Raw genomic sequence first — 27,977 nt, 5'->3', positions numbered from 1 at the left:
GTGTGGCCTTATTAAGGCTTTATAAAATGATACTAATACTTTATGTAATTTTGATTCTATGCCTCTGTTTATACAACCAAGGATTGTATTAGCTTTTTTGGCTGCTGCCGCACACTGCTGATTCAGTTTGTTTGTTTTTATTGTCCATGGTATTGTCAGGAATCTTCTGCAACATCAGAGTTCAAAGGTGTTGGGTTTGTTTTTTGTTTTGTTTTTTGCTTTAATTACAATTTTAATTCACTGTATGTTACCTTGAGCCATTGTTCATCAGGTAAAATGTATAATCATCATTATTAACATTGGAAATTTTTAATTCCTTGTTTGTTCTGAACTGTACATTTTCATTTTATTCAAACTAAGGTGGCTGCCATTTGTACAAACCACTGTTAGATAAAACCAGGACATGAAAACAAAATGAGCTTGTGAACCGAGTTGTTGATGAAATACCACTGTTGATTTATTTCTGATAAGTAAGCTGTTAAAAATATTGCCCACTTGTACGATGCAAAGCTATTCTATCCTTTTATTGTTAAATCTGATGTTATGTCTGATCACAGGAGTTAAAAAAGCTTTAATGGAGCTTTAATGGCCTGCACTAAAGACGTGTCTGGTTCAAAATCTTACCAGTGAATGAGATGCTTTGGAATGGCTCCAAACAGCCTATAAATACCATGGTTTTTCCCTCCCTGCTGTTGATAGAGTAGCTGTCAGGAGATCCAAGTTAGATCAGCTATTGAGATCCAGTGTGTGAATTTAGGCTAATCACTCTTTCTCTGTCCCAGATGTTTGCTATGGGGAAAACATACAGAAGAAAGATCCAGTAGAAAGCTTTTTTTTTTTTTGGTTCTGGAAGGAATTCAGGATGACACACATCTAATAACTCTCTAAGTATACATCATGTGCCTTTTTGCCCTTCAGAATATGGAGCCTGCAGTCTTCTATCACAGTTCTAAATGGTCACTCAGACTTATATACTGCTTTATAGTGCTTTACAGCCCTCTCTAAGCCGCTTGCGGAGTCAGCCTATTGTCCCCAACAATCTGGGTCCTCATTTTACTGACCTCAGAAGGATGGAAGCCTGAGTCAACCTTGAGCCGGTGAGATTTGAACTGCCGAACTGCTGGCAGCTGGCAGTCAGCAGAAGTAGCCTGCAGTACTGCAGCCACCATAGCTAAAGATTCCATAACTGAAAGATGCACCCAAAAACATTATGGTACCCATTTTATAACAAGACACGGTAGCCATATGTGTATATTCTACCTCTTTTCTATTATGGAACTTAAAAAGGCAAAATACTTGCCATCGCATGAGAGATTCCTCTTGTTCAGGAACTGAGCAGGGCTGAAGTTTTAGTTTCCATAAATTGGCTTTATCACATCATTTCATTCATATCATAGACTGCAAGGTTAATTTTTTTGTTGATGCTCTTCTAACAACAAAAACAATGGCTGTTATTTTTAATGCAGATAGTCCTATCATTTGGAAGCTGTTGTGTTGCACTATTTCTGAAGTTCACATGTTTTGGGATGAATCATGATGTATGAAATAAGTTCATGATAAGCCATAGGACCCACAAAATAGCAAATGTATAAATTATATGCCGCGTGCTATTTTTTTTTGTTTAATGCTGTTAGTGGTTATCTTCAATAAATTGTGTAGAGTACAGGGGGAAAAAAGAAATAAGTCTTTCTATATCCTTGAACTGCTGGCATTTTGCGGAAATCAATATCTTGACCTCTCTCTTCTCACTGACTGTATAAATAACTTAGCAGAAGGCTTTATAACATGGCTTTAACCTTTGAGATGGATGGCCATCTTAGGGTTTGACTTCGATTAAAGGACAACTTTTCTAATTTATTTCTACAGAGCCAGTTAGGAGCCAGTTAGGTGACTAGATGGTGAATTGTACATACCAAGGGATGATGTAAATTGGACTTTCATTAAAGGATTGCTGGAATCTTGCCAATATTTTGGGTGCAACACCCACCCTGGATGGGGGGCAGAGGTAGCATTCAGCAGGTTCTGACCAGTTCTGGAGAACCGGTAGCGGAAACTGTGAGTAGTTCAGAGAACCGGCAAATACCACCTCTGACTGGCCCCGCTTCCATCTATTCTCTGCCTCCCGAGTCCCAACTGATCGGCTGGGTCTTCTTTTGTTGCCCTACACAGGAGAACGGAGCTGGAAAGCAGGTTAGTGGGGTGGGGAGAGAATGGGATTTTGCAGTAACCTTCCCCCGGGAGTGGTGGGGGAATGGAGATTTCACAGTATCCTTCCCCTGCCATACCCACAAAGCCACACCCACAGAACTGGTAGTAAAAATTTTTTGAATCCCATCACTGAGTGGGGGGGGGGGGAGAAAGAATGAGTTTAGCTATCTCTTCCCCCAGTTGCTTCTCACTCCCTCATTTACCTTCGTAGACACTGAAAGTGGATGTCACTCAAAAGTAACTGCAAAGGCAGCTTGCGGTCAAAAGCATAGATTGATATCCACGTAGATCAGGGTTTCTCAAGTCTGGCAGGTTTTGCGATGTTTGAACTTCAATTCCCAGAATTCCCCAGACAGCTCATCTTAAAGTTGCCACCTTTAAAAAAAACATTGGTATGAATAGCACTGAGGACTTGGTCCTTCCCATGACCTTACTGCTGCTATGATATCTTCACTCATTGCACAATGCTGATTGGAAACTAGTAATAGTAATAAAGAGCCATGGTGGCACAGTGGTTAGAATGCAGTATTGTAGGCTAACTCTGCTCACAGTCAGGAGTTCGATCCTGACCAGATCAAGTTTGACTCAACCTTCCATCCTTCCGAGTTCAGTAAAATGAGGACCCAAATTATTGGGGGCAATAGGTTCACTCTGTAGAGAGGGCTGTAAAGCACTGTGAAACAATATATAAGTCTAAGTGCTATTGCTATAATGACTGGGGGGGGGAACTATATAAAATGTGTATTAGAAAAATATGCTTCCTATGTTACAGAATGTAACACACAACAGGTTTTTATTATTCATCTAAAGATAGATAGAATATTTTAGCACCTATCACAGACATACAGACTACTTTAGATCAATCTACCCATCTTTGCAATAATGCTGTAAGAAAGAGGTGTGTGTGTGTGTGTGTGTGTGTGTGTGTGTGTGTGTGTTGATGAATGGTAAGAGTTATGGGGGATTTCTCATAAACTTGAGGTTTCCTTTGCAATGGCATATATTCCTCATCCTTTATGTCAGATTCCCGATGTTTTAGTTTTCCAAACATTTGTCATTCTACCCTCTCTCTATATATTATCTGAAACCTCTCTAAATCAACACCTGTAATCTGCTAAATTCATCATCCATTATTGCATCTTGTAGAGTAAGAACAAAAGCAGACTAAGAGGAGAGATCCAAAAGCAGTTGTTTTTTTTAAAAAAAAGCATTTTCAGTTTGTACCATTGGAGGTTTTTTTTTTTAAATTCTTTCACAGTTTCTATGTCATGCTTATAGCTCAGCTAGGGGTGATTTTTGTTTTGTTTTGTTTTGCAACAATAACAATAAAGGACAGTTGGGTTTCTAACAGCATTATCTTTTTTATAGAGAAAGCTGCTATTAACAGATTGTGGCAGAAAGCGAGCAATGAATTGGAGGTGGGAATTTGACTCTCTTCCTTCTTGGTATTGCATTGCAAAGTTGGAGAGAAAAGAGGGAGGGCATTAGGAGGGAAAAGGAAGAAGCCAGAATTGCAATCATTTTGTTGGTTGTTAGGGATGATGTAGCAGTTTCAGGAAGGTAGAACTTTGAGGCAGAGATCCAGATCTCTTCCATCAACATTAAGACTTCCAAATGCAGAGTTTTGAAGCTCGTAAAATGTGATGTGTGGCCGTTTGCAGGGAAAGGTAAAAGATAAATCCAGTATTTCAGATTACCTCATTATTAGCACAAATTACACAACGACTCTCCCTGCAGTGTTGGAAACAATGGTGGTAACAGAACCATTCCAAAATGGGCTTAAGAAACATTACTTTCTAGGAGATTCCAGATAAAGTCTGCAAATTAAGGGGTGCTCATAGGTAAGTGGAAGGGCAAAGTGATTTTGCCTCCCTCCCAACTCAAAGGCCAAATAGGAACAGGCACAGTGGTGAAATTCAAATAATTTAACAACCGGTTCGCCCAGGGTCAGATTGGCTGTTGTGGGAGGCGTGGCCCACCCCCATCCTCCAGTGACAGCCATTGGTCTCATGGCTGTTCCAACCTTCTGGACATGGCTCCTTTAAGAGGCAAGGTTTTCGAGGAACGAGGAGAGGTTACCATAGAGACAAGGAGTTGATGCTCCTGAGGGCTCACATGAGAAGGTGAAGAATTGGAGGGAAGTGGAGCTCCTCTCCTCCCCATGGAGCTGCGTGCAGGGGCTGTTGGTCAGTCTGCAGCAAAAGTGAGAGGGGCAAGGAGGAATTAAGTTGGCAGCACAATCAAAGCTGGGCCCAATGTAGGGGAGACTGCAGGGTTATTTTAGCCAGGCAAATTATTATCACACACATACACCGCTATCAAAGTGGATCCTGGGCGCTGTGCTGAAACGAAAAAACAGGCAACAGAGCGGCCAGCACAAGGGAAGGAGGAGGAGGAGCAGGGAGAAGAAAGAGGGAAAGCGGCCTTCTCCTTCCTTCATGCTGGCTGCTCCGTTGCCCATTTCTCCATTGCAGTGCAGTGCGGGGCCCAGGATCCCCTTTGATAACAGGGAGTGGGCAATTTAACAAGTGGTTTGTTTGAACTGGTTCAAACTGGCTGAATGCCACCACTGGAATAGGGGGAATAAAGTAAATCACTAAAACCTACAAGGAATCCAGTGTGAAACCTCATAATCATATTTCAGATGATTCAGAAAGAGATAAGTTCCATATTAAGCTCCGGAGAAAGAATACTTGGGGAGAGAACCAAAAGGCTATGTGTTTTAACTCCTTCCCCAGCATCACTGTTTCTTCTAGTTCCAAATCTTCATGTGCTGGGTGAAAGACCCAAAGGAGAGCATGTCGGTAAATACACTTGTATCTCCACACCTAAGGTCATACAGGTGAGCCCATGCCTTTCAGCTAAATGTGAATAGGTTTTGCGCCAATCTTCCATCCTGCCGATGAAGATTTGAGATGGGATCAAAACAGATTCACAGTCCTTGTTCCTCTTCATGAATTTTTTGAATCATTGTTTTCTTCAGAAGGGTCCGGCATTTTGACTGATTATTACCAAGCTACTGACACTTCCACACCAACCACTATTTCCATCCCTAACATGTCAAAGCAATTCAAAGCCAAATGTGATCATTTTTAATTCTACCAACCTTGAAACGGGGGGGGGGGCACAGAAATAACCTCAAACCATCTCCACTCTCCATCTGACTAGAAGCAGAATGAAGATGATAGCACTCGCTCAGCATCCCATCTCCCGGGTTGCTGGACCATTGGAAATAATCTTCCTCCCCGCACAGTATAAAAAGGAAATATAACAAATTGCCAGCCCCATTATTCAACTTTTAAGACATGATGTATGCATTTAAGCTCCTATAAGTTGTAACTTAGCATTATTCTCAATAGTTGTCATCATGGTCACCTGTTTCTACAAAGGCTGGACAGAGGTTATTCCAAACCTACTTAGATTTAGGTTGTCTTGGAAGAGCCAGGTTATGGGATGAGGTAGCAATAGCATTTAGACTTATATACCACTTAACAGTGCTTTACCACCCACTCTAAGCAGTTTACAGAGTCAGCACATTCATCATCATCATCATCATCATTTAATGATCCCATAATCCATTGCAGAGTGGAGTCTGGGTAACTGAATGGAGCTGAGTGATTATTGGCCAGATGCCTTTCCTGTCACCAATGCGGAGTTATATTCAGCAGATATATTCTCATCGTGCCCAGAGAGAGAGAAATATCTGCCTCTACCTAGGATCGAACTCACAGCCTCCTGATTGTGAGGCGAGAACTCCACTTCTAGGCCACAGTACCACTCACAAAGTCAGCACAGCATTGCCCCCAACAATCTGGGTCCCCATTTTACTGAACTCAGAAAAGATGGTGTTGTGTCGGTGCTCGAAGAAGGCTCGGGAGTCAGTGACTAATTTTCAGCTCTTTATTAGTCCTAAGATCGACTCGGCTCGGCTAGGGTATGCGGTGGCTTATGTAGAACTTGCCGGCCAAGCCGCAGCCAATGACACCACTTTGAATCTCCCGCGATTGGTTTCCTCCAATCGCGGGGGATTCGCAGCGGGCCAATCAGTGCAGCTTGCTCGACCAATCGGATCGCCGCGCGTCTTAGCCAATCAGAACGGTTATTTACAAGAATGCTAATGTACAATACAGAACACCCCTCCCCTCTTGGTATGGTCCTACGTGATGTAGTCCCGTAAATAGGTGGGGCTCCGTACTTGCCTACTGGACCTGCGCAGGTTAGTTGGTGTCTGGTCTTCGAGCAGTTCGGTTGGGTTCTGTGTTGCTCCTTGCCTCATCGATGGAACCGCCTGGAAGGGTGAGCCGGGCCTTTCGCTGTAGCTCCCTCCTGGTCTACTCAGGTTGGTCAAGCTGCTGGCTTTGTTGCTCCCGCCCGGTCTTTCCGGGCTGGTTGAGCTGGCTTGGCTGTTTCTCCCAGGCGAGGCTTCGAGTTGTTCGTCTGCTCCTGTTTCGGTTGGTGAGTATTTTTGGTTTCTTTCTTGTTGGGGTTGGCTATTTTGGTTTCCGGGGTTTTCCCTCCCCTCTTGGCTGGTGTCGGGGTTTCCCCTTCCCCCTGTGGTTTCTTTTTCTGTGTGTGCTTGCGTGTCGGTTGTATTTCTCGTGTTGGTTCTCAATCTTAACTGATCGATGTGCCTTTTCCATACTCGTCCGTCGGTTGTTTGTAGCCGGTATGAGCGGGGACCTGTCACCTGGGTTATGGTTGCTGGTACCCAGAGTGGGTCCCCTGTGAGGTTTTTTACGTATACTGCGTCGCCTGGTGCGAATGTTCGTTGTTTGCTAGATGAGTCGGGGGGGGTGTTTCTGGGTTGTATGTGGGGTGCACCCTGTCAAGTGGGGACCTTAATTTCCTCCACATTAATAGTTCTGCCGGGCTTTTGTTGGTTGTCGTGTTTGGAGTTATATGTTGTATGAGTAGCATTTTATTAATCTTTTCTTGTATTTCCCCGGTTTCTATTTTTTGGATTGTTTTTTTTTGTAAATTGGACCATTTGTTCCGCCCTCCCATTCGCCGCCGGATGTACTGGCACTGTCAGCGCATGCCGTATTCCCTGTTCCGCTAGGAATTTTTCGAATTCCAGCGATGTAAATTGGGGCCCATTATCTGATACAATGACATCTGGGAGGCCGTGGGTTGAGAATAGTCTGTTGAGTTCTTTGGTAACGGCCTCCGTGGTGGTAGTTCTCATGTTGCTTACCTCCAGCCAGTTGGAGTAAGCATCTACCGTAATGAGGAAGGTGTGTCCCTTTGTAGGTCCGGCAAAATCTATGTGAATCCTGGACCATGGTCCCCTGGGGGTTTCCCATTCCAGGATTGGGGCGGCGGGGGGGCTTGGCCTGGATGCTTGGCATTGTCTGCATGTTGCCACCCAAGCCTCGATTTGTCTGTCCATCCCTGGCCACCAGGCGTAACTCCTGGACAGGGCTTTAGTCTTAACGATGCCCGTGTGCCACTCATGCAATAATTCCAAGACCCTTTCTTGTAATTTTTCCGGGATGACAACCCTATCCCCCCATAGTAAACAACCCTTTTGTATAGAAAGTTCTGTTTGCTGGTTCCGAAATGTCCTGAATTTTTCGTCGTCGTCTTTTTCCAGCCACCCTTTCTCTACCCAATGTAAAACCCGCGCCAGACGTTTGTCTTTATTGGTTTTGCGGGCAATGTCTGACGCGGTTACGGGGAGATTGGGTAGAGTCTCTATGCTCAGGGTGGACGTTGTGGGTGCTGGGTCGGCGTCCAGGTCGGGCAGCGGCATGCAGCTCAGGGCGTCTGCGTGGGCAATTGTCTTACCTGTGTTAGCCGGTAACTGTAGGCAGCAAGGAATTCGGACCACCTTGTCATTCTTGGAGATAGAATGTTCGGGGTGGCCCTGTTCCCTGCCAGGATTCCCAGCAGCAGCTTGTGATCGGTGATGATGGTAAAGGTCCTGCCATAGAGGTACTCGTGGAACCTCTTTACGGCGGCGACGATTGCCAGAGCCTCCTTGTCCAGCTGGCTGTAATTTCTTTCTGGTTTTGAGAGGGTTCTTGAAAAGAAGGCGATGGGTGCTTCTTTTCCATCGGGGAGAGTGTGGCTGAGGACGGCTCCGACGCCGAAAGGTGATGCGTCGCATGTGACCGCTAATGGTAGGGTCTCGCTGTATTGAATGAGGACAGCGTCTGATGTGAGTAGATCTTTTGTCCGGTTGAATGCATTTTCCTCTTGCCTTCCCCAGTTCCAAGTGGCTGTTTTGTCGAGTAGCCTATGCAAAGGCTCCGCTGCAGTCGCCTTTTGGGGCAGGAAAACATTATAGAAGTTAATCAGCCCGAGGAATGCCTGCAGTTCGGTTTATTATTTGGTCTGGGGGTTCTTTGATGGCCCTGATTTTTTTTTTCTGTGGGGTGGATTCCGTGCTGGTCCAGGAGGGACCCTAGGAATTCGACTTTCTCGGTGCACAGCTGACATTTTTCTTTTTTGACTTTCAGCCCTGAGTCTTTGAATTTTTGTAGCACCTCCCTTAGGCGGCTTTCTAATTGTTTCGTGTTGGCCGCTGATACCAGCACATCATCAAAGTAGGGCACTACCCCCTTGATGCCTTGGAGTAGTCTTTCCATAAAGCTTTGGAAAATTCCCGGTGCCACACTGACTCCGAACTGGAGTCTCTTGCAGCGGAAAGCCCCCCGGTGGGTTACTATGGTTTGCGCCTCGGCGGTTTTTGCGTCGACCGGTAGTTGTTGGTAGGCTTGCACCAGGTCGAGCTTCGCAAAACCTTGCCCCCCCAGTGAGTGCAGGAGGTGCTGTACTACCGGGACGGGGTAGGCGCTTTGCTGTAAGGCGCAGTTTAGGGTGGCCTTATAGTCCCCGCAGATTCTCACCGACCCATCGGGCTTGACCGGGGTGACTATGGGGGTCTCCCATCTGGCATGGTCGATCGGTTCTAGCACTCCCTGTTTGATGAGCTTGTCTATCTGCTCATCGATCTTGGGTCTGAGTGCGAAAGGCACTCGCCGCGGTTTAAGGCAGATCGTGGGGATGCTGGGATCTAGGCTGAAGGAAATAGGGGGCCCTCGGTACTTGCCTAGGCTGCCGTCGAAGACCTCCTGGAAGTCCCTTGCGAGCTGTTCTTCCCAGTCTGCTTCGGTGATGTGGTCGATGCCCGTCACTCCGATTCCGAGCAGCGCAAACCACTGTAGTCCCAAGAGGCTGGGTCGGTCTCGGTCCACGATCGTTAGGGGAAGTGCTGCTGTTCGCCCCTTGAAAGTGATTTTGAATTGTCTGGTTCCGACTACGGAGATGCGGTTCCCCTGGTAGTCCTTTAGAATTAGCTTTTGACTTTCCAGTTCCCTCTTGTGGAGGTTGGGCATCAGGCGCTTGATTTCCCACCATGCAACCATGGAGAGTCCACCTCCATTTTGCATGGCTGGCCCTCGATGCCCACTTCCACGTGTACTTTGCGGGCATCCCAGCTAGACAAATGGCCGATGATGACCATCTGATGGGTCTCTTCTCTTTGTCGGTTCTCGCCATTTCATTGGCTCCATCCATCTCGGCTCCACCGGCTCTCGGCTTGGCGGTCTCTTGCCCGGGGGGCAGTGCTGTCTCGTCTTCAGCCATTGCTGTTTTGCCATCGGGGGCTGTAGTTTCGTTTGAACCAGCAGACTCGAGCGATGTGCCCCCTTTTGTCACAGTGCCGGCAGATCGCCTCAAGGAAACGGCAGTCTGACCGAGGATGGTCGCCCCCGCACCCGGCGCATTGCAGCCCCGACTTACGACTCCGCCGCTCGTGCCAGTCTCTTTCCGCTTGGAGTCGGTGGATGTCCTCCTCTTCATCGGTGGTGTTGGAGAGGGAGTCGAGGTCGCCATGATGGGTGGTGGTGGTCGCTCGGCAGGTTGTCTCTGGAAGTGTCTCAGGTGTTTGGGTTGTCTCGGTGGTTGCGGGTCAATCTGTCCCGTCGGTTCGTCGCATTTGGGCTGCGGAGTTCCGGGTTGCCTCGGCAGCGGTTGCCTCGGCGAGGGCATCTGCGAGGGAGATGTCGCCTCTCGCCATCAGCCGGCTCTGAAGGACGGGATCTTTGAGCCTGAGGACGACGTGGTCTCGTAGCGCCTCGTCCATGTTTGTGAAGCTGCACATGCCCCCCAGATTCCGCAGATCAGCCACGAAATCACCGATACTCTCACCCTCCTTCTGGTCCTGGTAGTAGAAATCGTGTCGCCGGATGAGGGTGGGCACGGCGGGGGCATAGTGGCTCTGCAGTAGAGGCTCGAGGTTGGCCCAGTCCATCGCTTTTACATCTTTGGGTTTCGCGAGGGCTTTCGCCATCTTAAACACTGCAGGCCCGCAGTGTGTCAGGAAAACAGCCCTTTTTTTCTGCCCATTCGCGTCCTTGAGGTTGCTGCTTTCTAGGAACATCAGGAATCGATCTATGTATGATTCCCAGTCCTCAGTAGCTTGGTTAAAGGGTGCGGGCGGTGCGATGCTTGCCATCTTGCTGGCTGTTTCTACCACGTGCTTGGTGGGTCTCAGTTCCGCGATCCCACCTTCGTCGCCAGTGTTGTGTCGGCACTCGAAGAAGGCTCAGGAGTCAGTGACTAATTTTCAGCTCTTTATTAGTCCCGAGATTGACTCGGCTCGGCTAGGGTATGCGGCGGCTTATATAGAACTTGCCGGCCAAGCTGCGGCCAATGACACCGCTTTGAATCTCCCGCGATTGGTTTCCTCCAATCGCGGGGGATTCGCAGCGGGCCAATCAGTACGGCTTGCTCGACCAATCGGATCGCCGTGCGTCTTAGCCAATCAGAATGGTTATTTACAAGAATGCTAATGTACAATACAGAACAGATGGAAGGCTGAGTCAACCTTGAGCCTAGTGAGATTCAACTGCCAAATTGCAGGCAGTGGGCAGGCAGCAGAAGTAGCCTGCAGTGCTGCATTCTAATCACTGCGCCACCACAGCTCTAATGGGATTCCTGCTTGCTGACATTTCATTACCCAACTAGGTGACATTATCATAACTAGTGAGTGTGGAGTTTGCTCCCCGGTTATATACAGTTTTATATATAATTCTATTATGAAGAAAGATACAGCTTTGCTCCATTTTTGAACCAACTGCAGCAGACTCTAAACCAAGTTCTTCAAGAGTTGATGGGACTATCCGAGAGGTCAATGTTATAACCTGTTTGTCACAATGTAAAGTCATAGCTGCCAGTTCTGCAGCTGGTGCTGGCCTTCATAAGCATTGAGTTGTTCCCAAGAACTTAGAATGTCATATAATGTATCAGCATAATATATGTGCAGATTGAAGCAGTGTAATTCTGCAATTGAAAGATTTGTCTAAAATGTTTTGGTATGACACTCACACCCTGTATGCTGATAACCACTGAGGCTACCTTAGCCGATTCATGCTATAATCTTTCAGTTTCAATTTTCAATCTTCTGAGCAATCTTCTGATACTTTGTAACATTCTCCAATTCTTTGTTTTCTATTCTATTATGCCACATCAATTATCCACACTTGCTTCTTGTCAACCACAGTTATATCTAGTATGTTATGAGCCAAGAGTTTATCAGTCTGTATTTGGAAATCCTAAAATATTTTAACATGCTAATTTTTGGCTATTTTTTTCAATTATACTGTATGTTCCCACTAATTTTCCACTACTATTACATTATAATTTTTACAAATATTCCAGTGAATCATTTTGATCATTATGTAATGTTGTTGTTTATAATCGTTTGTGTGATCTTCTTGAGCAAGCTGGATATATGGTCTACTGCTTCTTCTGCTGCTTTGCACAACCTGCACTTTGATCAATTGATGATTTTTTTCAATTCCATGCTTGTTTGCATTAGTTCAAATAGCTTGAGCAGCCAAAAATTATTATGTGTAATGCTATTAGATAAAGTGGTATTTGTATTTTTTATTGTATTTTTTATATAATAAACTTCTGGAAGTCGATGAACAATCTGAAAGTTCATGAAGGGATCGTGAGTTAAACAGCTTGGGACCCATGATCTAAACTAACTAACTCAGATGACAAAGTTAGCCAGTGCATAAGTGCATGAGTCCAGCACTGGTTTCCTGGTATGAAGTGCTACTAAAATGCTGGTGTTCCTAAGGCTCAGAATACTGTTTCAAATCTTCAGATGTGTTTATTCAGCTGTGTGGTTGGATCAAACTTACTGTGCAATCTTTTGCGGGTACTTGTTGTGGCTTACAAACACTAGTCAGAGTTTTGCAATTCACTCTTGAGACCTGGCAGACTGAAAAGTTTTCATTCGAAACTCCACCAAAGAGATCTGGATAGTTCTATCCAACAGATTCCCTTATAAATCCTTCTCTTTTTCAGCAATGCCTTCATTGAGATCCTAACCACATCCCTCCCTATTTCCTGTTCTTTTACTGTCTGTGTGACTTCTTTAGTAGCATTGTTGTCAATACACTTTGTTGTTTAATTGATTCCATCTGTAACCAAGGACAGACTGATGAGGGTTTATAGTTTTGTGGAGGAGGACTACTCAGAAAAAAAGTGCTACTGAAATCAGTAGAATTTATTTTTGAATGTATACAATTGTTTTAAACAGTGGAATGTTGTAGCTTTGAATTTATTAATAAAGATTATTGGTACGTTCAAAAAGAAAAATGAAAGTCAGGGCTCATGCTAATTTTGATTGAATGCATATGCAAAAATCACTGATATTTGAACGTATCAAAATGATAACCTAGTAGTAAACAAGACACAATAAAGCAATTTCTTTGAACAATGTTCCTATTTATCTGTCATTTTAATTCCATCATGCAGAAAGTACACACACACATCATTCAAGACTCAAGAGATATTTTTAGTCAGAAAATGACTGGTTCAGCTTATATTATGTCTTATATTATGTCTTCTACAAGCGAAAAACTCATAGAACCAGTAAGTTTAAAAACTGCACAGAAGTAATATGGATAATTGCAAGTTAGAATGATCAATGACTTTTGCTTGAAAAGTAGGCATACAAAAATAATTGGCCTTTAAAACTCATTAGTCAGTTTTGTTCCAATAATTGCATTTGCATATTTTGTAACTTCATGTCTTTTCAAGCAAACGCTATCACTTAATCAGCAAAGCTGAAGCCAAAAAGAGAACGTTATACTGTGAATTCTGAATGTAGCACATGCAGAAAAAGGGAAAGCCAAATTGGAAGGGCTTAGTACAGCATGGGGAAGAAAGTATGGAAAGGAAAGATACTTTTAGCCTTCCTTCAAATTGCTTGAGTTAGTAGCCCCAATTATCTAAACATGGCACGGTGTCAGCTAGAGAGGGCATTTTTGATTTGTACTGTACCTAATGATTCAGAAAAATTTGATAACAGCCCTCTTAAGTATAAAAACATGGGCAGCCTTAGCAGTCTGTGTGTGCATGTATATGAAAGCTTTAGAGAACATGATCAAAGGTAGGAAGGGAATTTCTGGCATTCTTCTCAAAACAACCTCATCTCTGATCTTAGTCCAACCAACATATCTTCACAAGCTGGTTTCTCAAGCACGGGGTGATTGGTGTGGAGCTCGCTTTATTACTTCAGATTCTTCTAAGGCAGGGTGGACAACTTTTCTATCAGGGAGCCCTATTTTGGTTGTTTTATTGCTTAGTTTTGCTTTTGCAGCTGGGATTTTTGAAGTGTAAAGTAGATGGCTTAAGATTTGTAGAAATTTAACCCAACTCTCCACATATTGGTTGGAGAGAGGAAAGAGCAGAGAATTACTCACTTGAAAAGGCACCATTTTGCTTCTGAATTTCACTGGTGGAATCCATAGATGCTCAGTGGATTATAAAATTATGTGTTGGCTATGGGCTGCTTTGTTTCTCACTGCTATTCTAATGCAAGAAGCAGGGCTGTGACTTCTGGAGAAAGGCTAGAATGAAGAGGGAATATTTTCTAAATACCCTAATTATTTACTTATTTACAACTACATTTGCAAAATTCAGGCTGTTGTATTAGTTGGACGGACACACCAGGCAGACACAGGAGCTGAAGAATAACGTTTCTTTATTTGAAGCAGTGCCGTTTGACAGCTCCTTATATAGTCTGCTGTCAAACGGCACCAACCAATGGGAACAGTCGGTGGTCCCGCTCAAAATGCGGACCAGGTTGAAGACTTAGCTAGTCAGGGACACAACACAGGCATTCGGCAAGTTAAGCATAATTTTCAAGAGCAACCTCTCTTACTACACCTGGAATAAAAACATTTTTGATCAGTGTGTGCTATCTGCTTTAACATATGCTGGTGAAACTTGGACACTAATCTTACGATTGATACAAAAGCTATGAGTGGCACAAAAATCCATGGAAAGATACATTTGGCATTAAAAGGCAAAATAGAAAGTCCTGCACATGGATTGGAGAACAAATGAAAATATACAATATCATCAAGAGAGTAAAAAAAATGGAAATGGAAATGGGTTGGTCACATAGCAAGAAGAACTGATGGCTGCCAAAAAAGGGCAGTCATAAAATGGATCCCACTTGATAAAAAGTGTTCACAAAAGAGACCTAAAACAAGATGGATCAACGACATCAGCAAGTATTGTGGGTCGAACTGGCAAAAGAAAGCTCAGGACTGTATTGATTGGAAGTATATGGAAGAGACCTTTATCCTGTGGTGGTTAGACAATGGCTAGAAGAAGGATGACGATGATGATGATGATGATCAACTTGCTGACTTTTTGTTTAGAAAAACCAGTTAATTACAATTTTAAAAATAGAAAGTAAAGTTTAAAATTAATAGCAAGGGAATGAAATTATAAATAGGTGTGTACTTATTTATTGGAATTACTTATATTCTGCTTTCCATAGTAACAAACCTCTCAAAGTAGCATTCAAGCATTATAAATAATTGTAAATGAAAATACAATAAATACTATATAAACAATTGAATCCTTATAATTGCTGACAAAAATGCTTTTATCCTCCTGCTACTCAATTTCACCCAAAAGGTTGCAAGGTTAAATCCCTGAGGCCATCACATGTTCTATACATGTTCTAATCCTAAATTCAGCATAGAAGTGCTTTGGATTAAACTCCTATACACAATGAACTTTCTTTGAGAATTTGCTAAAGAGGGTTAAAAATAGTACAGTAACTTCTACATTGGGCAAAACCTCTACCCCTTTTTGCTGATAAGCTAACAATAGCAGTTCTTGCCATGCTAAATTACTGTGACAAAAGATAAGAGGTAAATGAGGAAATTACAATCTTGGTGGTAAATATTATTTATATTACCTCAACCATAACATATTCCAGTTTGGTTTTAGGTCTATCTAGTTGTTTGGAGTCTTGTAGCTTCTTTTTTTTTTTAATAAGTACCACATCAATTTTTTTCACCACATCCCAATTTGTGCCGTGACTGAGCTTGAAAAAAAATCCATTAGCTATAATCCCAATAAAACAGAAAATGTAACTGCTAATGCAAGCAGCAGTTCAAAAAGAACTTGCCTTTTTAGCAACCACTAAACTAAAAGCATCACATAGAAGGGTTATAGGTGTAGAATCTATACGTAGACTACGGGGGGAAAGTCCGTGAAGACTGCAAAAAGGATAAAATAAAATAAATAAAAGGCGATGCTATTTGAAATAAATAAATAAACTGGATCCAAATTAGTCATATCAGAGTTGATCTAGTGAAAACAATGGAAATTAAGCTTGTTGTGACTAATACGTAGCCAGTGTAACTCACTGGATCCATTCTGACTCAGTCTGGATAAAACTGTTTGAGTTGGATACAATAAATGATTTGTTCCAGATTATTCATATTTACACTAGCTACATCAAAGTTAATGGGGATTATTTTATGTGACTAATTTGTTCTTAATTTTAGTAGATCTGTCTAAACATGGCTATAGCTGGGTAAATTCTTCTGTTACTTGAACTAAGTTTCTGTTGAAATAAACAGGAAATAATTTTGTCCCACTGATTTTCATAGAACCCCAAATCAAGTAACTTAGTTTGGAATCCATTTATTTATTTGTGAATTTTATTTGACCACCTAAATCCAGCCAGACTCTGGAAACTTATAAAGTCTACATGTTAAAAGCAGAGTACAAATAAAAATAAAATTATAATATTAAGTATTAGTTAAGTTACATAAAGCTCAGAAATTGTTGAATTATAAAAATTGGTAGCGCTAATATAATTTACTAAGTAATTATAATGGTTTGTATGAGGAAACAGAAAAAAAAATCCATTGTCGGATAGTTTTCTGAAAAGAGAATGGTCACATAATGCAGTAACAAAAAGTATTTCTCAACTACAACAAGCAGATGCCTGAGCAATCTTCTGATTGATTGAGTGATTGACAACTGGATTTGTTTTGTTTTGCCTTGAAAACATTTTGCTTCTCATCCAAGAAGCTTCTTCAAGGAAAAACAAAACAAGTCCAGTTACCTTTTGAAAAAAACACTTTTGAGACCCCTGGTATGGAAGTATCCTATCTGAAGGCCTGGACTCCCACCACCAGTCCATGTTGACAAAATTTAGTTTCTGGATTCTGCCCATTAATTTGCTTAATTCCATGCTACTCATCATCACTACTAACAGAGGGATAAGGCAGCTAGCAAAAAAAAAAACATTTGAGCAGAGAGAAGAGTGAATTTAGGAGATCAGAGCAGCATAAAACTGTGTGCTTGAGTTCCAGTTCTTTCATCCAGGAAAGGTCTGGTATTGTTATTAGAAGTCCATCAGTTGAAACCTAGGTCTGCGGGGAGAAGTTTTTTTTAAAAAAATCACAATCTAGGATGTGAAACAGGATGAAAATGTCCAAAACTCAGCCTTCCTGGGTTCCATGGTACAACCAAGAATCAGTGAGAGGGTTATTTTTGTCGACCAGGATTCTCCCTCCCCTTTCTCAGGTATGTGACCTGCAGTTTATCAATGCCAAATGCCTTTCACTGAAGCTCAGCTTCTAAGTCAGAAAGGGAATTGTGTTGATTTATCAGCCATAGTGCTGCTTCATGCTTTTCCTGCTACAGCTGATGAAGATGGTATCTGAAACATTCACGTTGTTTGCCGATTACAGTGTGATTAGCAGTGATTGCTTGTGTTCATGGGAATAGTGGACAGGCCTTGCTGACTCTGGAATTAGAACTGGATGGCGTCAATCTCCTGCTGTTACCCTCAACAGCAGACCATCTTTCTATAACCAGATGACGGATTTGCAGCAGAAAGAAACGCTTGGAAAAAAAGAAACCCAAACTGTTTGGTTTTAAGAGACCACAATTTTGCTGGCTGCAGTTTGTTTTGGAAAAAGGCATGACAAATTGTTGTTTAAAACATTCTGCCCATGCAGCTCCGATAGCACTACATCCAAAAAATGGATGTAGCCTCTTTCCCAAAATAAATGGTTTCCTTGGGCATGCCATGGTGCTATTGTAATCAGGAGATGACCATTTTTGTTTTTCTTACCATGTACAACAGCAAAAATAGATGAAGACCCACAAATCCATATATATATATATATTTAAAAACCCAAGCTCTTGACTTCAAATGACTGGAACATATGCTATATATTGCATACGTTCCAGTCACTTGAAGTCAAGAGACTGGGTTTATGTGTGCGTGCGTGTGTGTGTGTGTGTGTGTGTATCGAACACAATATAGAAGCTGTTATGAACTAACATAGACGTATTTAATAAAGCTTGACAACCTTGCTAGAAAAGCAGGCTCGTAATCCTGCACTTTTGATTGGCCCGTGAATAGCGAGCTGGGATTGGACCTTATGGAGCAACCTGATTGGCTATTAGCGGAACGTCTCTCATTGGGTATAATTTAAACGTTTTAACGTAAGTCATTGGTTAATGGGACAGCAGCCAGCCCTATAAAAGAGCTGCTGCTGCCCAGGGTTTTTGCTCTGTTCCTGATCGTTAATAAAGAGTTGAAGTTCACCGTTCACTGCCTCGTCTCCGTTCCTTGCGCCCATGCCCAGAATATAACAGAAGCCTGATGGTGGCAGATGAGATTCTGCCGAAACGTTGCTACAACTTTAAAAGCACAACTATAATGACGTGGGAAAATACCCGAACAAAGCTGAATACCATACATGTAAGGACCCACGAAAACTTAAGATATATATAGGTCTTCGTTCTATATATTGTATCTTTAGCAATAGGAACAGTGCCTCCTTTCACAGTGCCTTACAGACTTACTCAGAAAAGAACGTATTTTGCACTAGCTGCAGCAATTTATTTGGAGAGCTGCGGGGTAGACTAGTCATCTTTTAGTATTATATGTTTGACTGTATTTATATATGTGGAGAAGTATATATATAAATTCCCAAGACAGAGTATTGAATAAGAAATCAAGCCTTAAGTAAAGCAAGGAAAGATAGACATAAAATTCATACATTAGATACATAAATCATTCCACCCTGGAAGGCCATGCAAACACACAGAAAAGAGAACTGATGCGCGCCAGCAGTTCCACTTAGGAATGCAAGGTGCAGTGGTGGGATTCAACTTTTTTTACCACTGGTTCTGTGGGCATGGCCTGGTGGGTGCGTGCGCACGTGCCAAATGTGTGCTTTGCACGTGTGCAGAGGGTTTGATACTGACCGTCTCCTGCAATCCTACACTCTCCCTGTGTGTTCAACAGCTGACGCGTGGCAATTCGCTGTGCCGCGTGAAGCAGCTGAGCTTCAAAACCGGGAAATAAAAGTCAGTATAGAGCCGTGATGGTGAACCTATGGCATCTATGGCATGCGAAGCCACAGGTGGCATGCAGAGCCATTTGTGCCGGCATGCAAGCTGCAGGCAAACTTACCTCACTGGGCAGGTGCGCACCTCACAGCTGATTTTTGGCTGGTTTGAGGCCCTTTTCGGCCTCCCAAAGGCTTGAGGAAGGCTTCTGCAGGCTTTCTAGGTGGAAAACTAGCCCTGCTTCATCACTTCCTGTTTTCCTGAAAATACCGGAAGTGATGAAACGGGGCTAGTTTTCCACCTGCAAAACCTGCACAAGCCTTTGGGAGGCCAAAAAAGGCCTCAAACCAGCTGAAAATCAGCTGTGAGGCACAATGCAGGTAAGGGGGCAGCAGGGGTGGGTGGGTGGGGATTACGTGCACATGCATAGGGAGCATCGGGGGGCACATTGCCTTCTGGGTGTTAGCATGCGAGCGGAAGCATGCAAGCACGCACACCATTTTTGGCACAGGAGCCCAAAAAGGTTAGCCACCACTGGTATAGACCTAGGATAGGCAGGCGGGCCCAGCAGCTGATTGTCAGAGCAAACCAGTTCGCTCACAGATGACCCTCAGAGCTACCAGTTCGGTCGAACCAGGCCGAACCGGTAGAATACCATCCCTGGCAAGGTGCCCTAATCAGGAATGGCATCCAGTTTCCACGCACCTAAGGTCAGTGTTTGAGCAACATTTGGTGGCCATTGAGATGCTTCAAAAAAATATGGTTGATTGCTTAAAACAGCTGGTATTTCCAGTTAATTATCTTTTGAAACATGTCTACTATGGAATGATGTCATTTTGGCTACTTGAGGCTTAAAACGCCATTTCCATCTTCCTCAAAGTATGAATCCTTTTTTTCCAGTTTCCTTTCTCTCCAAGAGTTTAATCTTATCAAGAGGTTTTACTTCACTTACTTTTAAACTCTCAATTGCCGGAATCAGTTTTAAAAATGTTCACAGCCGCTCCTAAAGACTGTCAGGCGCGCTGTCAGATTGTGCAATATGATTTTGTCCTCAAGATGAAAAATATGGTCACCGTGTCTTCAAGCAGGCCATTTTCCCTGACTAAATAAAACCCTGCCATGTGTTACATTCCCAGCAACTTAGGACGTAACATTAGCAGATGTTCCTATAAGTGCTCAGCCTTTGCCCTGGTGGTTACTATATTTGGGGGTGAAGATGCCAGCTGACAGAAAATCAGATTTGCTACCACAGGTGATCTGTCTGTCACTACCAAGAGGAACTTGATAGTTTCAGGGAATAACATTCCCCAGATTTCATCACCATCATCCTCTTTAGGAAAAAAAGAGACATTCAGTGAATGTGACCAGGAAGGTGAGGTTGAGTGACACTCCTCAGGAGAGGAGCATTTTCATCACTTTTCCATTGTGCCATAAGAGAGGCCGGTGCCAGATTCTTGAAAGCTGAAAGAAAACCACAGGTGGGGGAGAAGGCACCTGCTTGCTAGGTTAAGTTCCTGAGGGTGATAGACGGTTCCCAGTTCAAGCAGTTAGAAACAGCAGGAACTAAAAGCATCAGCAAAACAGTTATACTGTCCCAGAGGTTTTTGCATCTCTTGGACTAAGCCTTCCTTCTTCTTTTCCCACTTCACTTGTGCAGGTAGTCCTCGACTTACAACAGTTTGTTTAGTGACTGTTCAAAGTTACAACGGCATTGAAAAAAGTGACTTACAACCATTTTTCATTCTTATGACCATCGTAGCATCCCCTGGTCACATGATTTACATTGGTCACATGACTTTCATTGGATGCTTGACAACTGACTCGCATTTATGATGGTTGCAGTGCCCCAGGGTCATGTGATCACCTTTTGTGACCTTCTGGCAAGCCAAAGTCAACGGGGAAACCAGATTGACTTAACAACCACGCTATTAATTTAACAATTTCAGTGACTCGCTTAACAAACGTGGCAAGGAAAGTCATAAAATGGGGCAAAACTTACTTCACAGATTTTTCACTTAACAATATAAATTTTAGTCTCAATTGTGGTCATGTTGAGGACTACGTGTAATTACAGGCAGTCCCCAAGTTAAGAACAAGTTCCGTTTCTCTATCTTTAGCTCAAATTTACATGTAAGTCAGAGCTCGTATGTACTTACGAATGGGCTGCCTATTACTAGCAACGGTGTTGTCCTTCCTCAAGCCGACAAACCATTGAAGCTGCGCTATGTTGACATGAACTGCTAAAAACAAGTTGTGCATTCAAAACATGCAGCTTCATCAGTTTATAACAATACTGTGCAGCTTCAGTGGTTTGTCAGCTCAAGGGAAGATGATTCTGTCTGCCATTTTTAGTAATAGGCAGCCCTATTGGTAATTAGGGGTTGTCCTTAAGTTCTTAACCCAGGTTGTCCCAAAGGTGCTTTTTCAAGAGGCAACTGTACTTTCTTGTTTTTCTTTGAAGACGTTTTGCTTCTCATTCAAGAAGCTTCTCAAGCTCTGTTCCTCAGAAGCTTCTTGGATGAGAAGCGAAACGTCTTCAAAGAAAAACAAGAAAGTACAGTTGCCTCTTGAAAAGGCACCTTTGGGACCACCATGACCTGGATGACTGAGAACCTCCAGAGACATTCTTAAAGCAAGAAGTGCCAGCTAGTGGGGAATTCTGGGAATTGAAGTCCCCCCCAACCTCCTTAAAGTCACCAAGGTTGAGAGACACTGCTCTAGATGCATGGGAGATTGTTTCATAAACATGTTGCAATAATCTCAACAGGGTGTAACCAAGATAACTGTGCCAGATCAGAGTGACTCAGAAAAAGTCACTGCTGGCTTTAGGAATACTATTGTTCCAATTCCTTCCTTGATACTGCAGCAAAATAAGGAAGAACAAAGAGACCTGAAGCACTCTCATGTGATAAGGCTGATCTTCCTGGGATATACAACACCTTCCAAAACTGGCTGAAGCCCAATCTGATTTCTCAAATGCTTTTGGTCACAGGATTTATTTGCTGTCTATTAAAAATACCAGCCTTATTGTTGTTTCTGTCAAGAAAAGGAAATAAATCTCTCCTTAAGTTTGTGTCATAGGTAAAGGTAAAGGTTCCCCTGCATATGCCTGCTAGTCATTTCCGGCTCTAGGGTTTGTAAGCCGAAGAGCCAGCGCTGTCCGAAGACTTCTCCGTGGCCATGTGGCCAGCATGATTAAATGCAGAGGGCACACTGTACGCTGTTACCTTTCCACCAAAGGGGTCCCTATTTTTCTACTTGCATTTTTACATGCTTTCGAACTGCTAGGTTGGCAGAAGCTGGGACAAGGAACTGGAGCTCACTCCATTATGCGGAGCTAGGGATTTGAACCACTGAATTGCCAACCTTTCTGATCGACAAGCTCAGCCTTTTAGCCACTGAGCCACCGCATCCCAAGATCATGTCATAGCTTCTCTTAATCGTAAGGCCTGCTCTGTTATATCTGCATTGTAGAGAGATATAATCAAAAAGGCAATGAGGGAGAATCAGATTAATTAATCTCACATTGACTGTTTCCGTAAAGGTCTGAAGAGGGTCAGAAGGATTCTTTGAGAATTGTTCCATCTGATTTGACGGTCAAGGAAAACTCCTGGAGGAAGCCCCTCACAGTTCTTGTGATGAAGCGATCATGAAAGCTATGGGGTTTTAAGGCCATTGAATGCTACCCAGTGGGAAGGCTGTGCAGTGCTGGTACAGGCCCTTTGTCTTGTCTGGTGAGGGAGGGATAGGTAGAGTATTCAGCATGTTAGAGATAAGCATAAGCTGGAGGAGGCTTGCAATGAAGAGCCACACAGGAAGATTGTGGTTCAGACAGTCTTCCCTATCAGGAAGCTGGCATTTGCCTCAAGAGATTCTGCAGACCAAGGGAAGGTTCCTCTCAAAGCAACTGACATTTTCAGAAGATGAATTTTGTCAGGATCCCTGTTAAGAAGGGGAAAGACTAAATTTCTCCACCACTGCTGTGGCTGTGAGCATTTGTCAGGGTGCTCCTAGCTAAAATGTGTCATACTTAGTCCTGAGAGTATGGGCACCTGTCTGCAAGCTTTGCTGAGGATTTCAAAATATGTAAAATGGATCACTGTTTAGATAATGTCAACTCTCCCTGAGAATATCTACCCATCCCAGCAGTAGGCACCCCCGCAGGTCCCTTCTCTTAAACACTGGTATCTTGAAAAGGTTCAGGAGGGTATCTTTTCTGTTGCAACACCTGGCCTATGGAATACCTTTCCCCTGAAGATCCGACAGCCCCTCCCCCATCCCATTAACCTTCCAGAAGTTACTTAAGAGCTGACTTCCCTTCCCCAAACGTTGGGATAAGGTGAAGTTGGGGGAGAGTGCTCCGGATTGCATCTGAGAAGTGATTGTGGAACCAGGATTTTCTGTTCTAGCTTTCTGTTTTGTGTGTGTGTGTGTGTGTGTGTTATGCTTTTGTTGTGACCTGCTCAGAGTTTGGTTGTAAGATTGGAAGTCATACAAATGTTTTAAATAAAGAAATAAACCACTTTCTTCAGGGTAAATCCTTGGTAATAAAAGGGGCTAAGAAATTATGGATAGCTGGATGCATACATTATGTTTAAACCTTGATGTGATGTTTTGCCTAACTTGTGTGACCCCGGTCCTGTGATCAGAAACAATGTTTTATGCTTTAGTTGTTGTATGAACCAAGCCAGTTCTGGTTTATTTATTCAACCATGGTTAAATAAATGAAACCTTAGTGCAAGATATGAAACCGGCCTAAAATCATAGCTCTCCAGTTAAAATCAGATTGTGACGGAACATAGTGAAATTCAATGTTAATTTGAAGATCACTTCCTGATCAGACAAAATATTTGGTATTGTGAACCAGAAAACTTAAAAGAATATATAATTAAAAAAATTCAGATTATGCTGAATTTTCATATTGCTAATTATAATTTTAGCAATTTCTTCACATTCTTTTATCTTTCTGTTTTGTTCCTCATTATTGGGAATCACATAGGTTGGAAAGCATTGGTGTTTTCTGAGTTTCCTGTGTTTCTTTTATTAAAATGTCATCAAGTGTTTGTCAAAATATTCAAAAATATACATTTCCATTCACCACCCCTGTATGGCTCCAAAACTGTTTTTCCCGCTTGACAACAATTCATTCTTTTCCCCCTTTCCCGTTACAATGTATCAAACATTCACTGCTTTCTAAATTGATCCAAATAGATTTACAGAAAATAAACGTGCTGTTCCTCTCCCTGGAACATCAGGCAGCCCACATGGGTGATGATGAACCATTATTACTTTGATGAGATCACCAGTCTATTTGTTTCACTGGCCTTCTCCCATGTAGCAATTATGCTTTCCCCCCCCCTCAAAAAGTAAAAAAAAACCCTCCACCCTGTACAAAATCTTACATTATTTCCAAATGCGCCTTATGTAGGCTTCATTCCTTCCCCCTGGCTCAGCCTTTGTTAACCCTTTCAATATTCCTTTTTTGATGTAAAAAACATAGAATATTTATTTCAATACTGGTTATGGAAGAACTTTTTCTGCAGTTTTAATGAACCCTTAGTTTTGTGAACTGTGACAGCAATATGTTTCTTTTCTTTTCAGGAAGGACAAAAAGAGAGAAAGGAATGGAAAGGAATTTGGAGCAGCATCTCCCAATATAGATGTATCCCAAAAGTGTTTTTTCAAAAGGCAACTGGACTTTGTTTTCCTTGAAAACATTTCACTTGTCATCCAAGAAGCTTGTTCACTTCTGACTGAATGGTGGAAAATGGAAGGATTTATATTCCTTGCAGTCATCTGGTTGTTAACACTCTTTCTGAGAATTGTTGGGGCCATTTGGAGGTTTATCTGCGCTCTCAAGCTCACCTAAATAGTGCATGCAACCTCTGTGTTTCAAGAAAGTTCCACATCCATTTGCACTATTCAAGGTGACAGTACAGATAAACCTCCAAATGACCTCAACAGCTCTTAGAAAGAGTGCTAACAACCAGATCAATCAAACATTTATTGTCAATGCACAACATGTGTACAATGAAATTGAAAATATAATATAAATACTATATAAGAATATAAATTTATAAAGAACATAAATTCTTCCATTCTTCACCATTCAGTCAGAACTGAAGAAGCTTCTTGGATGAGAAGTGAAATGACTTCAAAGAAAAATGAAGAAAGTCCAGGTGCTTTTTGAAAAAGCACCTTTGGGACAACTTTACCTAGATGACTGAGAATAACCATAGACAATATAGATGTATGTTATTCTTTCTTTTGGAGAAACGTCTTCCCTTTTTTTGTTCTTCTGTTATTTCTCAAACACAGTTTATCCAGGACCTTTGTGGAAATAGTTGGGAATGTGCATTTATGGTAAGGCTGCCTTCCCCAGTTTGATGGTCTCCAGATATATTGGATTCCAGCTCCCATAATCCTAAGTAACGGTGAGCATGCTGGCTATGTACTGAGGCAGTAGTGGGATTCAATTTTTTTTTTACTACCGGTTCTGTGGGTGTGGCTTGGTGGGCGTGGCAGGGGAAGGATACTGTAAAATCTCCAGTCAGAGGTGGTATTTGCTGGTTCTCCAAACTACTCAAAATTTCCGCTACCGGTTCTCCAGAACCGGTCAGAACCTGTTGAATGCCACCTCTGTACTGAGGGCATGTTAAAGGTTCATAAAGGCTGTTTTAGCAAATGGCATATTACTTAGCTGGTTTCATAATACAACAGATTGACAGCAATTTTTTTGGATAAAGTTAGCAAAGCCTGGGTCTATTCTAGAAGTCTGCCTTCCTCAGCTCTGCTTGTGCTTTTGCAATCATTTCACACATTGTGTGGTATTTCTTTTATTTAAGGCCGAAAGAATTATCTGCATTTGCTCAGTGTTTATCTATACAAACTTCCACCTCTCTGATAGCAAATATCAGTAGTTACTATGCTCCAAAGTCACTTGAACTTTTTTTAAAGGTCAATAATTTTTCCCGATAGTTGCATAGCCATCTTTGGCTATTAATAAGACAGATTTAAGGAAGTTGTTCTCTTTCATGAAAAGCTGAACTGCTTTCTTTGATTCACTTATGGCTTGCTCTGTTACTCTCGGTTACACCTAACAGAAAACAATCCCCCCTGAAATAATACTCTGTAAAAGTAACAGAGTCCCTACTCTGAAAATATAGATTAGTCATGTCTTTATCTTTATTTTCTATCTAGTTTTATAGTGTGGAGTCCACATTATGTACAGATTGGTTGAAGTAAGTCTAGCACCAGCTGTGCCCTGGCTATCCTGAATTGTCAGTGACTTCTAATTAAGATGTTATCTTTTCTTAATGCCTGGCTCCGTTCCTAGCCACTTCTATGAGGTAACAGATTGATAGGTATATCAGCAAAGCTATTTCCTAGCTTCCCCTCCTTACATGTTTCTAGTGGGTGATAGTTAAATAATATGTCATGGCCCTATTTATGGGCTTAGTCTAATTTCAATGAAAAATAGTAGAATCAAACAAAACTGAAAGTGGTTGAACACAGGATTTTGTTTCTAATGACAATGTTTTAGGTCAAGTTTGAGCTAAGTGCCATTTTAAGCTATATCAAGCTGGATAGCCCAGTTCCTCAGCTTTCTAACTCAGCTGGCTGAAATTTGGTTCAGAAGAAATGTTATCTTGGGAGATACTCCCCCCACCCAACTCCAAATGTATTTATTTCTAGAATTTAGAAGACTTTTTTTTCCAGATAACTTAATAGTAAGCATGGGGATGCAGAGGGCTGGAACATCTTCACGTCAGACTTTATACATGTTTCCTTTTAAAATAGGCATCCATAATGTATACATTGAGTTACTAAGGCAACCCAAAATACATCAAAATATCTGATCTAGTGAGAGACACTGCTAGAATCATAAGCACTGAAACCAAAGAGGCTGTGGCTGAACTCATGGATTCAGTTGCCATTTCCATCTAAGATATTTCTTTGGGCCATTAGAGTATGTATGTATGTATGTATGTATGTATGTATGTATGTATGTATGTATATGTATGTATATAAATATATACATACAACTATACCAAGGCATTCTGCACACTCAAGATTTTAAAGAACAGAATTCATACTTCAATCATCTTTACCCTTCTTTAAACAGGAAGACAAAAGGAAAATCCAGGGTTTAAGACATAAGACATAAGACATAAGAATTTATTTGTCATTACACTCGCAAGCGGGTGCAACGAAATGAGGTGCTCTTCCACAAAGTAAAAACTGGACAAACACCACTAAAAAGAAAAAAAATTAAACTAAACACAACCAACCATACAATCATCTCTATGCAATTTAAAAATGTAAATACCCCATTACTCTCAGCCATTTAATTCCACAAAAATCTTATGACCCTGCATTCAAACTCAAAACTGCACTTGGATAAAAACTGTTCTTAGCACCTTTTATATAATTATGCTGATTTAAACAAAATGAATGGTGATAGTGAAAACCAGCTTATTAACATAAGGTAATGCTTATTTCTCTAACCTTGGTAATGGAATCTACCCAACTCCCTTTAACTTGCGATCCATAGGCTTTTCTTTATATGACCACAATCCCTATCAATTCTCTTGTCAACATGCAATAATCAAAAGGTTTGTAATACTCTTTCTAGTTTTTAAATTGTAATTTAATTTGCCCAGAGTCTTCAGGAAACCTCTACATTGTATAAATAAACTAAAATAAATATTGTTTGAAATTGGCCAGTATGCATAGCTATGCTGCTTCTCCTTTGTTAATGTCCCTATCCAGCTTTTATGTTTAAATAAAACTACATTCTCCAACTATCCAAACAGATTTGCCTACCGTGTGAACATATCTTCATTGTGATGTGTAGATATCCCTTGAGAAACAGCAATTGTAAGCCTCATGCAAATTGTGTGGTCCACATGGTAGAATTTACACAATCCAGGATGACATAACAAAGAAAAAAATAGGCTATGAAATCAGTTTTCTACTGTAGAGTAACACCTCTGCTTTTCCTGTGATACACTGGTATAAATTTATATTTGTCAGGTTTAAAGCTGCCCAATCATCTTTGAAGAATCTCTGGAAAAAGCAGCTTTAAAAAAGAGTTGCTTTTCTAAGAAACCAGTATGTAG

The 27,977-nt window shown here is 42.1% G+C and overlaps 1 long non-coding RNA gene across 1 annotated transcript; it reads right to left on the bottom strand.

Moving 5' to 3' along the window:
• Nucleotides 1-437: 437 nt before the first annotated feature.
• LOC148133011 (uncharacterized) lies at nucleotides 438-27,785 on the bottom strand. The gene is made up of 3 exons (XR_015745887.1): nucleotides 27,682-27,785; nucleotides 2,412-2,583; nucleotides 438-789 (listed from the first exon to the last, which is right to left on the bottom strand). It is a non-coding gene; the product is annotated as an uncharacterized LOC148133011 (long non-coding RNA).
• Nucleotides 27,786-27,977: the final 192 nt, after the last annotated feature.

Source organism: Notechis scutatus, chromosome 1, assembly GCF_049901735.1.
Source record: "Notechis scutatus isolate UNSWTSFEM ecotype Mainland chromosome 1, rNotScu1.2, whole genome shotgun sequence".
NCBI lineage: Eukaryota > Metazoa > Chordata > Lepidosauria > Squamata > Elapidae > Notechis > Notechis scutatus.
The sequence above is the reverse complement of the archived record's forward strand: the minus strand, read 5'-3'. Positions and strand labels throughout refer to the sequence as shown.